This window comes from Oryctolagus cuniculus, chromosome 2 (assembly GCF_964237555.1).
Source record: "Oryctolagus cuniculus chromosome 2, mOryCun1.1, whole genome shotgun sequence".
NCBI classification, from domain to species: Eukaryota; Metazoa; Chordata; class Mammalia; order Lagomorpha; family Leporidae; genus Oryctolagus; species Oryctolagus cuniculus.
In genome coordinates, this window is record NC_091433.1 from 191,612,917 (window position 1) to 191,628,328 (window position 15,412).

Here is a 15,412-nt window from a genome sequence, read left to right on the forward strand (position 1 = left end):
GGTGGGTGACGTGGACTTCTGTGCGTTCACGCATGGTTGTCGGTTGATGGGGCGGGGAAGAGAACGGCTGTGCGTGGGGGCCTCGCCAAGATCTGCCATTTATTGATGGTGTGAGGCTGCTAGCTGAAAGTGCTCCCTTGGGCGGGAGAGTGCTCCCCACCAAATAAAAAAAGAAAATATAGGCTCAGGGCTGGCGTTGTGGCACAGCAGGTCAAACCACCACCTGCAATGCTGGCATCCCTATGAGCACCGGCTAGAGTTCTGGGTGCCCCACTTCCAATGCAGCTCCCTCTAATGGCCTGGGAAAGCAGCAGGAGGTGGCCCAAGAGGTTGGGCCCATGCACTCATGTGGGGACCTGGATGAAGCTCCTGGCTCCTGGCTTCCGCCTGGCCCAGTCCTGGCCATTGCAGCCATCTGGGGTGTGAACCAGTGGGTAGATCTCTGTCTCTCTCTCTCTCTCTCTCTCTCTCTCTCTCTCTCTGTAACCCTGCCTTTCAAACACATAAAATAAATCTTTTAGGAAAAGGAAAAAAACAGGTTCAAAGTTCTAACCCCAGTACTTGTGAATGTAACCTATTTGGAAATTGGGTCTTTGAGGCTTTAAGTAAAGATGAGATCACGCTGGGGTAGGATGTGCCCTAAATCCCATCCCTGGGCTCCTGATGAGAGCCAAAGACACACAGGGGCCATGATGGGACAGTGGAGGTGGAGGCGGCCGCGATGCTGGCACGCGCCAAGGAACCAGGACAGCATGTCACTACCGGACCCACGGGAAAGGCCCCAGGAGGCGGCAGAGGCTGAGGGCGCCTTGATTTTGGCCTTCTGTCTTCCAGAACTGTGAGAGAACTCATGGCTGTTGTGTGAGACCAGCCGGTGTGTGGCGCTTTGCCATGGCAGCCCTCAAATACCGGCGCACCTGCCCAGTTTTCCACCTGTGGGGCAAGGACACAGCCGTAGCAAGGGCAGCCGGGAGGAGAGAGGGGCTGACACATCTCGGTGCACGGAGGATGTGACTGGCCCTCGCTGACGTCCAGGCTCCGTCCTGTGCTCTCAAGACAGAGTGGAAGATGAGACAGAGGCTGTGGTCACAGAACACACGTTTCAGCTGTGGGGACAGCAAAGCAGACCCCAGGATGGGAGATGGGTATTGGGCCGAGGGAGGGGGAGATCGGGGAGCAGACAGCACAAGGCTCAACAGACCAGGGACCCCTCGCCCAGCTGACAGGGCACCCGGCCTGAGCACTGCCCCGCACGGCAGCCACGGGCTGTGAGTGGCTGAGGAGCAGAGATCTGATCTGCAATGGCCCTGCGGGGGTAGAATTCACATTCCTGTCCCGGAGCCACGTCAGTGAACAAACCAGTGCTCCTGGTGGATTTGCGGTTTTGTAACCAGCCCCAGTGGCTGATTTCAGAGTATGCTCATCAAATCGACCCCACACCTTTAGCCACGACCCCCCAAGCTCTCCCAGAGCCGGCAGCCACGAGTCTGCTTCCTGCCTGCAGACTTGTCTGTCTGGATACTTCTCGCACATCTGGATCCTCTTGTGGGTGGCCCTTGGCGCTGGTTTCCACTGTCGCTGTGGACAGGCCATCCGGTTCAAGGTCTGCATGGTACCTCCTGCCTTTTTTTTTTTTTTTTTTTTTTTTTTTTTTTTTTACAGGCAGAGTGGACAGTGAGAGAGAGAGACAGAGAGAAAGGTCTTCCTTTGCCGTTGGTTCACCCTCCAATGGCAGCCACGCTGATCCGAAGGTGCTTCTCCTGGTTTCCCATGGGGTTGGATGGATCTTGGGCCATCCTCCACTGCACTCCCGGGCCACAGCAGAGAGCTGGCCTGGTAGAGGAGCAACCGGGACAGAATCCAGGGCCCCGATCGGGACTAGAACCCGGTGTGCCAGCGCCGCAAGGCAGAGGATTAGCCTAGTGAGCCACGGCACCGGCCCCTCCTGCCTTTTCACAGCTGCATAGCATTCCACTGTCGGACAAGCGCGTCTTGTCACAGCCCCTGTGGCCGGTCCTGTGCAGGTCCAGGAGGAGCAGTGTGGAGAGGAGGGCAGCTGCTCACGCAGGGGCAGACAGCAGCCGGCACCACACTGGCCTCCACCTGCTCTGTGCAAAGGGCCCGCAGGCTGCAGCGCCGCCCCCACCCCGGGGCTCAGTTGCCCCACTTGCCCAAGCTCTTCTTCAGGGTCCCACGCAGCTCTCTGCTGTCCCACAGCGCAGGGCCAGTCTCATGTCCTCGTCCCCACCCCAGCATGCTCCGGCCTATTCCTCTCTGTGACAGTGGCCAGCTCAGCGCCCGGCAGCCAACTGCTGGGTGGAGGGAAGCGGGCCGGACATGGACAGAGCCCTGTGAATCACACGGACCAGAGCCCAGAAGGCCCCACTCCTTACCCACCGAACCCGCTCATCCTCCCAGCCCAGGTCCGTTCACTTGGCTGGAGTGGACACAGCCTCCTTGTCCAGCTCCCCGGCCTCTAGTACAGTCTCTGTTCTGGACTGGGTGCTCTTTATACCCCCCCATATCCATACATTGAAGCCCTAAGCCCCTATATGAATTGTATTTGGAGGTAGGGAGTTCAGCACCGCACCTCAGGTCACACGAGGCCAAGAGGACGGGACCTCCAAGAAGAGGGGAGGGGAGACGCCTGTCTCCCACCTGCAGCACCTGGAGAGAAGCGGCCAGAGAATGAGGCCCCCAAACAAAGCACCTTCATCTCCGGCCTGCAGCTCGGAGCCCTGGGACGAGCAGGGGCGTGGCTTCTGCTGCCCAGCCCCCAGCACCTGCTGGTGGCAGCCCCAGCCCGGGAGAGGCTGCCCGTCTCCCCTCCCCACTGCCGCACGGGCCCAGACCCCGCTGCTCTGACCCCAAAGACCTCGCTGGGATTTGGGGAGGATCCAACCAGGACTGCAGAGGTTAGAGCAACACAACACGTGTTCTCTCCCACCTGAAAGCCAGCGTTGCGAAAGCCAAGCCGGCAGCCTGGATCCATCAAGAATTTCCTAAAGGGTTAAACCTGCCAAAAAAAAAAAAAAAAGTCGGAACTTTCTGGCTAAAAACGGAAAGTGTCTTGCTGTGATGCCTCCAGCCCTTCATCTGACGTCTACAAAATTATACATCCTCTGGCTCGCGGGGGAGGGGCTGGGAGCAGGAGCCTCGTAGGAGACGCAAGAAAGCAGCGGCGATTTTGCCTCCTGGGCGCTTTTCATTTAAACGGGGATGGCAAAGACCCCCGGAGTCGACGCAGGCATCGTGGGAAGCCGATCACCGGAGCCGAGGGGATGGCAAAGACCCCCGGAGTCGACGCAGGCATCGTGGGAAGCCGATCACCGGAGCCGCGCTCCTCTTGATCGAGTGCGTTTGTTGCTGAACAATAACGCTTGGGGCTGCAGAAGGCTCCATTTCCACGGCGCTGATTAAAACCCGCACATGTGTCTAAGCGATCTGTCTAGACAGGGAGCGAGCGACGCAGGCTGTAATCCAGGCCCTTTTTATGGAATCATCAGTCCTGCTCAGCTAGGGCTTCTTTGTGTTTTGCTGATTTTAATAATACCTCTCATTAATATTCATATCTGCACCCCATCGGAAATTTGCATCTCATTATGTGCAGAGTGCACCCATCAGCACCTGCGAGCTGCCTGCCCCAGCCGCCCCCCACCCACCCACCGAGAGGAACTGATGGACAGAGGCTCAGCCCACCTACTCCTGTCCCTCAGACTGGCCCCTGGCAGGCCAGGACGGCAGCAGCAGGAAGGGGCGTTGCTGGGTAGGAAACGGGGTAGCAGGAGGAGGATGGGAAGTGGAACAGTCTGGAAACTTTGGGGCTTTTACCCCAGCTCCTAAGCTTCCTTTTCTAGGGCTGAGGTGGTTACCCTCTGCATCCTGACGTCTTAGAGGAAGAAGCAAAATGTTGAGTGGGAGCAGGCTTGCTAAATGACTAGAGGCTGGACGGGTGCAGAAAAGGAGGGGTAGATGGTGGGGGCGGGGGCACAGTCGGCGCCGCCTCCCTGGCCCCCATCCTCACGGCAGGCACCATTCTGCCATGACTCATGGCCAGGTGGTGGGTGGAGGACCGTGTGTGTGTGTGTGTGTGTGTTTGTGTGTGTGTGTATGTGTGTGGTGGGCATGCCACCTGCCCCCGATGGACAGGCAGAGGTCGGGTCGGGGCTCTGCAGGCTGAGGCTGCCCTGGGCGCTGCCAGTGGCACCCGCCCTGGGCCTCAGACTGAATTGTCCACACTTTCGCAAGCGAAATAAAAGGCGGGTGGAGAGCAGACCCAGGCCATCCCAGCTTCAGGGCCTCGGAGTGGAGGGGAGTGGAGGGGAGTGGGAGCCAGTGTCTCTGTCCGCTTTTGTGCTTCTTGGTAAAGCACCCTGGGAAGGTGAAACAGAACAGCTGGCGAAGAGAACAAGTCCTTTAGCATTCTCCTTTAATTTAGCTGGGAAATTAATACACACAGTTGGCCCGCTGTAGCCATGGTCTCTGCCCACGTGGAGCCACCAGTGCCAGAACGAAGCTACTCAGAGTAAACAGTGTGCCTGTGCCGACCGAGGCCGGTTTCCTCCCGCCGTTGTTCCTGAACAAAAGAGCACCGCGACTGTTTGCAGGGCATCGCCCTCGTATCAGGTGTAAGTAGTCTAGCGATGATCTGAAGGACCTGGGGTTTGTGCGAACACCACTCGGCCTCAGAGAAGGGGCTTGAGTGGGCTTTAGTATCCTCAGGGGCTCCAGCATTCGCCCCCCACCCCGCCCTGCTCCGGGGTGCTGAGGGATGACGTGACAGCAAGCCCGGCACTGCCCTGTTCCCAAGGGTTAGAACTATCTGTGGTCTGAGTTTCCTGTTGATGTGCAACAAATGACCACGAATGCAGCTGCTTCAAAGCACCTTCCCTTTCGGTCTCCCTAGGTGGGGACAGGGCCCAAGCACCTGGGCCTCCTGCTGTGCTTTCCCAGGCATGTTAGCAGGGAGCCAGATTGGAAGTGGAGCAGCCAGGACTCGAACCAGCACCCAGATACCATGCTAGCACTGCAGACGGTGGCTCACCCTGCTGTGCCACAGCTCCAGCCCCTCGACCAAGCTTTTAAGAAAGAAATAACACAAACCCTATGCAAACTCTCACAGAAAGTAGAGGAGGAGAAAACACTCCCCCAACTCCATTCTGAGGCAGCACTGACTTGATACCAAACCCAGACACCGGCATTGCAAGAAAACCACAGAACACTACCAAAAACGTAGAGGCAAAAACCTAACAAAGTTGAGTAAATTATCCTCACTCATTACAATACTACAGCAATCAAGATGGTGCGGGGCTGGCATGAGGAGAGACGAACGGATAAATGGGGTAGAACTGAGTTCAGAAATGAGCCGTCACATGTAGGGTCAGTTGGTTTTCCAAGAGAATGCCACAGCAGCTCAATGAAGAAAGAATCGTCCTTTAACAAAAGGTGCTGTGGCACCGGTCGCGCAAACGAGTGACCCGGAATCCCTACCTCACACCGTATACAAACTTACCCGAAATAGATCAAAGACCTAAATGAAAGAGACAGAACTATGAAGTTCTAGGGCTGGCGCTGTGACGTAGCAGGTAAAGTCGCTGCCTGCAGTGCCGGCATCCCATATGGGTGCTGGTTCGTGTCCCGGCTGCTCCTCTTCTGATTCAGCTCTCTGCTACGGCCTGGGAAAGCTGTGGAAGATGGCCCAAGTCCTTGGGCACCTGCACCCATGTGGGAGACCTGGAGGAAGCTCCTGGATCCTGGCTTCAGATCAGCCCGACTCCAGCTATTGCTGCCATTTGGGAAATGAACCAGTGGATGGAAGACATGTCTCTCTCTCTCTCTCTCTCTCTCACTCTCTCTCTCTCGCTGTCTCTCCGTCTCTGTCTCTGTCTCTCTCTCCCTCTCTCTGTAACTCTGCCTTTCAAATAAATAAATAAATATTTAAAAATAAAAGATAAAACTTTGAAATTCCTGGAAATAAATAAGGGTAAGATCTTTGCGGTTGTATATCTAGCAATTAATGTCTCCAAGATGACACTAAAAACACAAGCAACCAAAAGGGAAAGAATAGATAAGTTTAAAACCTTCTATGACAAAGGAGACTATCAAGAAAGTGAGAGGAGAGCTCACAGTATGAAAGATCATGCTTGCAAATCATAGGTCTCATCAGGAGCTGTGTTCAGAGCAAATACAAACCCCCACAAAGACAAATAGCCCCCCGAAAACACCACGAGAGGAGAGGACATGCAAACGGCCAGTAAGCACATGGAGAGACTCACCATGAACAGTAAAGAAGATGGGAACCCAAACCATTCATGGGACACCACTTTGCACTAGGGTCGCTCTAATAATAATAATAATAATAAAAGTAGGTGAGGAGGTGAGCAGTGATACTCCTTCTACACTGCTGGTGGGAATGTAACACCCTACAACAACTTGGAAAACAGGTGATTTCTTAAAACTTAGACACACTGCACATGACCCAACCATCCCACCCTTAGTTATCTACCAAATTGAAAGCATAGGTCTTATCCAGAAATGTCCGAGGCGGCCGGGTGGATCGCAAGGTGACTCTGCTGGGTGGAAGAAGCTGGAGAAAGGGAACATTTGCACTTCCACAAAATGTTAGGAAATTGGCTTCCTGTGGTGGGAGAAGGGGCTGCCGCGCAGTGAGCGAAGACACATCCGTGTTGCCCGTGATGGGAGAAGGCGGCCAGAGAGGAAGGATCACTTGGGGGTGGGGGATGGATTGCTTTCCCTGACCACAGCTGTGCCCGTGGGTCTGCAGCTTTATCTACGTCGATAAGTGAAACTGTCCACTTTAAATAGACAGAGTTTTGTGCCGGCGCTGTGGTGCAGCGGGATAAAGCCCCAGCCTGCAGCGCCAGCATCCCACATGGGTTCAAGTCCCAGCTGCCCCAGTTCCGATCCTGCTCTCTGCTATGGCTGGGGAAAGCAGTGGAAGATGTCCAAGTCCTTGGGCCCCTGCACCCACATGGGAGATCAGGAAGAAGCTCCTGGCTTTTGATCAGTGCAGCTCTGACCGTTGTGGTCATCTAGGGAGTGAACCAGCGGATGGAAGACCTCTCTCTCTCTCTCTCTCTCTCTCTCTCTCTCTCTCTCTCTCCCCTCCTCCTCCTCCTCCTCCTCCTCTCTGCCTCTGTCTCTCTGTAGTTCTGCCTTTCAAATAAATAAATAAATCTTTAAAAAAATACATAGTTTGTTGCACGTTGATGACACCTTAACAAAATTGTTCAGAAATTTCCAAGGAGAACTCATGCTGATTTTACTGGGATTAAAAAGACTAAAGTTTTTTTCTTTTTCTTCTTAGTGTTCTCTTCTGAACTGAGGGAGCTGGTTCAGCGCACACGCGGCGGGAAGGCTATGGAGGAGAGATCTGGCTGGTCAGAGACGCTCTCACTGCAGGACTTTCGACAAAACTGTAGTGGTCGAGCCCGCGGTTTGGGCAGAACGAGCAAATGGCTCCATGGGGCAGAGTGCACGGCTAGAAGCAGAGCCGCCTACACACAGTCAGGCGACCTCTGATCAAAGATAGGCAGCCTCCAGGAAGCAAAGAGTCTTTTCAACAGAGGGTGAACAATTGGACATTCATGTGCAAAAACGTGAATCTGGTATCTGCTTCCTGAAAGGTCATTCAAAATGGGTCAATGGGTCGTGGACTCAAACCTCAAATGCAAGACTGTAAAACTCCCAGAAGATAACAGAAGAGGAAATCCAGGCGGACTTCCCTGTGGTGACTTCTTAGATATGACACAAAAAGCGCCATCCTTAGAAGGAAAAAATGCACCATCCGGCCTCCCCTCGGGCTGAGACTTCTGCCCCAAGAAAGACACTGTCAAGAAAATGAGAAGGCAGATCACGGATCACAACAAAACATTTGCAAAAGAAACATCTGATTAAAACAGTGCATCCAAAATGTAAGAACTCTTAACTCCAAAGAGTCAGAAAACAAACCACAGGGTTAAAAATCGGGCCGAATACTTGGGAAGAACCCTTACCAAAGGTGCCATGGCCCACTAGGCTAATCCTCTGCCTGCGGCGCTGGTACCCCAGGTTCTAGTCCCGGTTGGGGTGCTGGATTCTGTCCCGGTTGCTCCTCTTCCAGGCCAGCTCTCTGCTGTGGCCCGGGAAGGCAGTGGAGGATGGCCCAAGTGCTTGGGCCCTGCACCCGCATGGGAGACCAGGAGGAAGCACCTGGCTCCTGGCTTCAGATCACCGCAGCGCCAGCCATAGCGGCCATTTGGGGGCTGAACCAACTGAAGGAAGACCTTTCTCTCTGTCTCTCTCACTGTCTAATTCTGCCTGTCAAAAAAAAAAAAAAAAAAAGGAAGAAGAAGATACAAAAATGGCAGGTAAGCATATGAAAAGATATCCAATGTTATTCCTCCCTGGAGAACTGGGAATTAAAGCAGTAAGACGCACACCTGCCCCAGAACGGCGACACCATCAGATGCTGGGGAGGCCGTGGGGCCACAGGAGCCCTCACTCTCTGCTGGTGGGCAGTCAAAGCCGGGGTGGGGGGAGCCACGTTGGTTTCGTACAGAACTAAATCGACTTTTACCATAGGATCCATCAATCGCGCTCCTTAGAACTTACTTAAATGAGTGAAGTGTCTATTTCCGCACAAAACCCTGAACACTGAGGCTTACATCAGTTTGATTCATAATTGTCAAAACTCGGAAGCCACCGAGGTGCCCTTCAGTGGGTGAACGGAGAAGCGGATGCATCAGACAGCGGGCATCACTCAGTGCTAAAAAGAAATTTGCTATCAAGGCGTGAAAAGAGACGGAGGAAGCGTAAATGCATTTGACGAAGTCAAAGCGCCAATCGGAAAAGCACATTCTGTATGAGCCCAGCTAAGACATTCTAGAAAAAGCAAACCCAGGGGGGCGTGGGAAGAGAGCCCGGGCAGGGAGCAGGCAGGGAGGGGGCTTGCTGGGGCGTGGAACTTCCGTTCACGGCGCCCTAACAGTGGGGGGGTGGGGGTGGGGGAGTATCCGTGGGAAATGGAATTAAAACTTAAGTGTGTTCTGGTGTGAAAAACTTTGAAATCTGCTTACAGTTTCTCTCATAATATGTATGTCTTTCCACAAATGCTTCAAACACCCTTATAATAACTTCAGAATTTTTTTTGCATCTGAGTTAACATCTTATTTAAAGATTCGTTTACTTATTTATTTGTAAGTCAGAATTAGAGAGAGAGAGAGAGAGAGAAAGAGAATCTTCCATTCTCTGGTTTACTTCCCAAATGGCCTCAATGGCCAGAGCTGAGCCAGGCTGGAGCCAGGAGCTTCTTCTGGGTCTCCCACCTGAGTGGCAGGGACCCAAACACTTGGGCCATCGTCTGCTGCTTTCCCAGGAGCATTAGCAAGGAGCTGGACTGAAAGCAGAGCAGCCGGGACTTGAACCAGCGCCCATATGGTTTCCCGGCACCGCAGGCAGCGGCTTAACTCACTGTGCCACAGTGCCAGCCCCAAAATCAACATCCTTTAACTCCATTTTCCACGAAGCTTTTGAAGTGCCCCAGTAGGTGTCATCACACATTTGTCAAAACCCGTAAAATGTACAACAGCAGGAGTGACCCCTAAGGTGTCACTGTAGCTTCGTTCGGTGGAAAATGCCCCATTCGGATGGGGGGTGCTGACGCTGGGGGAAGCTGTGGGGGGTGGGGGGAGTTGGAGAAGGCAGGGAATTTTTCAAGCCCTGTGTGCTTTATGGTCAACGTTACTGCAAACCAAAGTGCTCTAAATACACAGTTTATCATTTTTTGTTTTGTTTCTAACTGACATACACTTGTGTCAATGTTCCTGAGGTAGGACGTGATGTTTCAACACCTGTATACATTGTGCAGGATCAAATCAAGTGGATTAACATGCCCCTCCCTCCACCGGGAACACTGAAAATGTAATCGCTTAGCTGTTTGAAACTGGCCCTTACTAGCTGCAGTCAGCACGCTGGGCAATAAACCACCAGGGTGCACCCCTCTGGTCCGGCAGAGCTCGCAGCCCCTGACCACTACCCGCTCCACTGCCCGGGCCCAGGAGTTTGCCTCGTTCAGGTGCCACAGACCAGATCAGGCGGTGTTTGTCCCCAGCCTTATCCACGTTGCTGTAAATGACAGCTGAATGGTATTCTGTCATCCACATATGCCACTTTTACTTACGCATTCTTCCATTGGTGGGCACTTGGGTTATTATTTTTTAAAACAAAGTAAGGAACTAATGACTGTAAGACAAATTGGAACTGGCGCTGTGGCATAGTGGGTAAAGCTGCTGCCTGCGGCACTGGCATCCCATATAGATGCCAGTTCAAGTCCTGGCTGCTCCACTTCTGATCCAGCTCCCTGCTAATGCACCTGGGAAGGCAGCAGAAGTTGGCCCAAGTGCTTGAGCCCTGCACCCACCTGGGAGACCCAGAGGAAGCTCCAGGCTCCAGGCTTCAGCCTGGTCCAGCCCCGGCCATTGTGGCCATTTGGGGAGTGAACTAGCAGATAGAAGATCTCTGTCTCTCCCTCTCTCTCTGTAACTGTGCCTTTCAAATAAATAAATAAATATTTAGAAGAAACACGTCTGGTGGTGTGTGCTCAAGTCTGGCATTTCTCACGCACATCAGCTGCCACATAAGAAATCCAGCGCCCTGCTCAGCACAGGGCACAGGGAACCGAACCGGCACCTAGGAGCCCTCTGTGTCAACCCCGTCATTCAACAGAGGGCTGTGTGCTGGGGCTCAGCTCCCCGCGCTGGCACACACAGGGCCCGGGAGCCTTTGAGAGATGCTTGGTTCTCGGTGCCCCAGTTCCACATCTGCTTGAGGCTGAAGGCGGAAACGGTGTGGGCTGGAACTGAACCTGGGCAGAGCAGGGCGTGGGTGGAGTGGAGAGGAAGAAGGAGGTGGGAGTAAAGGCCATCTGAGGATGTTTGGGAGAAAGCGGAGGCCAGGCAGGACGCGGTACTTACTGTCATCTGTGGAATGTGGCTGTGCAGGAGAGTGACCACGACGGGGCGGGCCTCCGGGGATCCCCCCACATCAGCAGATGTGCAGGGTTCGTGCGTCCCCGGCCTCACACGGGCTGCGCCACAGAGCCCGCAGGGAACCACGCTTCCTTCCCGCCATGGTCACGGCCGCCCTTGCTCGCCGACTCCGGGGCGTGCAGAGAGCCCTCTCCATCTCCACTTAGCCACTTAGCCGACTTTCAACCCAAGGAGACATCTCTCCAGGCAGCCCCTACCTCAGCTTGGTTGCCTCCAGTGATGGGGGGCTCCTGATGTCCAGGGGATGGGGGTGGTGCAGCACTCAAGCTTGGCAGGAAGAGGCCCCTTCCTGAGAGCAGGAGGCACCCTCTAGCCAGGCAGGCCGGACCGCAGTCAGGAAACTGCAGTGTGCTGGCTGGGCGACCCTGACAAGTCATCGTGCCTCTTGGGGGTCTCTGTGGCCTCATCTGCAAGATGGATCTGTAGCAGATCACTCAATCTATAGTCGATCACTCAATCTATAGTCGATCACTCAGTCTGTAGCAGATCACTCAGTCTATAAGCAGATCACTCGGTCTGTAGCAGGTCACTGGGTCTATAGTAGATCACTGGGTCTGTAGCAGGTCACTGGGTCTGTAGTAGATCACTGGGTCTGTAGCAGATCACTGGGTCTGTAGCAGGTCACTGGGTCTGTAGTAGATCACTGGGTCTGTAGCAGATCACTGGGTCTGTAGTAGATCGCTGGGTCTGTAGCAGATCACTGGGTCTGTAGTAGATCGCTGGGTCTGTAGCAGGTCACTGGGTCTGTAGTAGATCACTGGGTCTGTAGCAGATCACTGGGTCTGTAGTAGATCACTGGGTCTGTAGCAGATCACTGGGTCTGTAGTAGATCGCTGGGTCTGTAGCAGGTCACTGGGTCTGTAGTAGATCACTGGGTCTGTAGCAGGTCACTGGGTCTGTAGCAGGTCACTGGGTCTGTAGTAGATCCCTGGGTCTGCAGTAGATCACTGGGTCTGTAGTAGATCACTGGGTCTGTAGTAGATCGCTGGGTCTGTAGCAGGTCACTGGGTCTATAGCAGGTCACTGGGTCTGTAGCAGATCATTGGGTCTGTAGTGGGTCACTGGGTCTGTAGTAGATCACTCGGTCTGTAGCAGATCACTCTGTCTATAAGCAGATCGCCCGGTCTGTAGCAGGTCACTGGGTCTGTAGTAGATCCCTGGGTCTGTAGCAGGTCACTGGGTCTGTAGCGGGTCACTGGGTCTGTAGTAGATCCCTGGGTCTGTAGCAGATCGCCCGGTCTGTAGCAGGTGGTTACTCTGACTGACAGAGGAAGCACGCTGTGGGGCAGGCACGTGGCTCAGTGGATGGACCCTGCTGGGGCTGGGTTTGAGTCTCAGCTCTGCTCCCAGTGCAGGCTTCCTGCTGATGCGCACTCTGGCAGGCAGCAGGTGACGGCTCAGGTACTCGGGCCCTGACACCCGGGGGGAGACCTGGACTCAGTTCCAGCTTCCTGGTTTCAGCTTGGTCTGGCCTGGGCTGTTGAAGGCGTTTAGGGAGTGAACCAGTAGATGGGAGGGATCTGTGTGTGTGTGTGTGTGTGTGTGTGTGTGTCTCACTGCCTCTCCAGCCTTCACGCCCCCTCCTTGCCCCACCGGTGGGTGGGGACTGTGGGGTCGGTGAGCTCGTGTCACCCCCACCTTCACAATGGTCCCGACCAGCCTAAGCCATCGCACCCTCACTCCCTCGGCACAACCATCAGTCTCGTCTCTGGCGGGGTCTGGAGAAAGGCCAGTGGCCCATGGCGTCAAGCCACTCGGTGACAGGGGGTGCACAGGACCCAAGGGCTCCTGGCAAAGAGGAGCGAGGCTCTTGGTGTCCCCTGGGTATGGATGAGGAAGCAGGTTTCATGACGGTCGGCTGTCAGGTGAGACAGCCCGGGCAGGACAGGGGGACGCACACACCTAGGTCAAGCCGAGCCTGAGGCCTTCTCAACCACGTCTAGATTTTCTGGGTAGGGATCCAGCGCACCTCTTTACGGCTTAACCCGATTTGGGTGGCCGCTTTCTGCATCCCATCACCAACCTGGTACAAGGACATGCGATCATGACAACAAGGCTTAAAACCCGGAATCGGCTGAATCGAAGCCGGCAAGGAGCCAGGGCCCCAGGCTGAGACGTCCCGAATTCTCGCTTCCAGTCAAACAGAGGCAGGGTCCGAGCGAGCTTCCCAAGACTGCAGCACCAGCGGACCCAGAAGGCAAATGTCACTGTGATGGCGACCTGGCTACTTCCCTACAGCGGTCCTCAGGGGACCCAACCCAAAAGCAGAAAGCGGGAAAGAAGGGGTAACATTGATTTTTAAAAAGTGTCAGGGCTAGTGCTGTGGCATAGGGGGCTAAGCCTCTGCCTGCGGTGCCGGCATCCCTTCTGGGCACTGGTTTGAGTCCTGGCTGCTCCTCTTCCAACCCCACTCTGCTATGGCCTGAGAAAGCAGTGGAAGATGGCCCAAGTCCTTGGGCCCCTATACCTGTGTGGGAGACCCGGAGGAAGCTCCTGGCTCCTGGCTTCGGATAGGCACAGTTCCAGCCATTATGGCCATTTAGCAAGTGAACCAATAGATGGAAGACCTCTCTCTGTCTGTGGCTCTATCTCTCAAATAAATAAATAATTTTTTTGAAAAAAAAAAAAAAAAGTGCCTTCTCCACTCTGTTAGCCAAAATAGATGGTTAGCCTTAGAAGCCTGGGACTTGGAAACCGAATCCTCCGCCCACACTGGTACCGGGGCACAGGGGAAGGAAGCATGACAGAGAATCCAGACGCGGCCTGTGCTTCCTCTTCCAACCCTCGGTTACAGCCGTGACCACTGGTGCATGTCGGAACCAGGCTGCCCTGCTCTGCACACGGTGAGGGCTCTCACTCCGTTCCTCGGTGGATCCTGAGCAGCTGTGCTGGGTGGGGCAGGAGGACTTCTGGGGAGGACGGGGCTGTGCCTGTGGAAACAGGCAGAGAAGGATCTGGAAGTATAAGAAGGGTTCCGAACAATGAGACCCCGTGGCCGGAAGTAGTTCACCCCAACCAATCTGCCCCAGGGCAGCCCGGGCAAAGAACACAGTTCTCACTGTTCAGGCGGTGCGAAAGGGACAAAATCGCCCCCCCCCCCCCATTTGAAGCCCACGCTGGCTCCAAGGCCACTGTCTGTTCTCCCCGGAAGGCAGGCGGGGTGGGAGCAGCACTCACAGGCACTCGGAAACCCAGGTGCGGTGTGGAGAGTCAGGGTGGAGGTGGCCCTCGCTGGGAAAGACGCGAATGGCAAAAACCTACACAGGTGGGGGCTGAGGGCCCAGGGAAGGGCAGCATCGAGGCAGGGCCGAAGTCGGAGCAAAGACAGGAGGCGCCGGGGACGGAGTCTCTCACTGTGCAATGGGCAGGTGGCCGAGGACCTGCTTTGCCCACGCAGGGGCTCCTGTCCTTGGCCACGCTTCCTGGGGGGCCTGCAGGGCCGGCACGCAGCGCGGGGAGAGTGGTGGGTGCCGGGTCCTCAGACGAGCACCACCCCCTCAGCCGTGGGGCTTTCTGCTGTGGCTCTGGCAGCCTCCCTGGCCTCACCAGCCAGTGCCTTCACCAAAACCACTTTGAAGCCACAAACACACATCCCAGCCCTGCACGCTTGTGAGAGAGCCTGGAGGAAGCCTGGATCCGCTTCGAGGGCGCCTCAGTGGCTGCGGACAGAGGGCTGGCAGAGGGGCCGGTGGGAAAGGGCTCAGACGGAAGAGGGGACTGGAAATCACGGAGAGGCGATTCCTGTCATTAAGTGGCCGGGAACCGGGCTGCACTGTGTTCAGGTCCCGGGGACCAGCCGGCTGGAACTGCTTGCCTGCAGCGGAAGGTATGGCCCGGTCCCGCTCGAGTGCTTCTGGTGTAGCGCGGGAAGAGAAGGGATTTCAGCTGGAGCTGCTCGTCAAAAGGGAAAGAGAGCTTGCAGTTTGGAAAACTCTCAGCCTGTCCGATATGAAAAATGAGAGCCTGCTCAGGAGAGAGAAGGCTGGAGCCAGTTCTGCTGAGAACTCCTCCCGGCCCGGGCTCCCAACCTGCCCTGTCTGCCCTGGTCTGGTCGCTATCTCCGTCTTTCCACCAGGCCTGATGGAGGGCATAGCCGTCCCAGTGCAGGCAAGGGGCCCCGATCTCTGGGGCGGAGAGGAGCCAGCAGGTGCCAGAGGCTTACCAGGGACAATGCCTGTGACAGGAAGCATCAGTCAGCCAAGGGCAGCCCCCGCCAAGCCCCACCAGCCTGCAGCAGGCTCTAGGTTGGGAAGCCCAGCAGGACTGGGCCAGGATGGCCAGACCGGAAGCCCAGCCTTGGCTGGTCATTGAAATCCACAACTGATGAGTCGAGACATGTAGAGACCGAATCAACCCAGATCTGT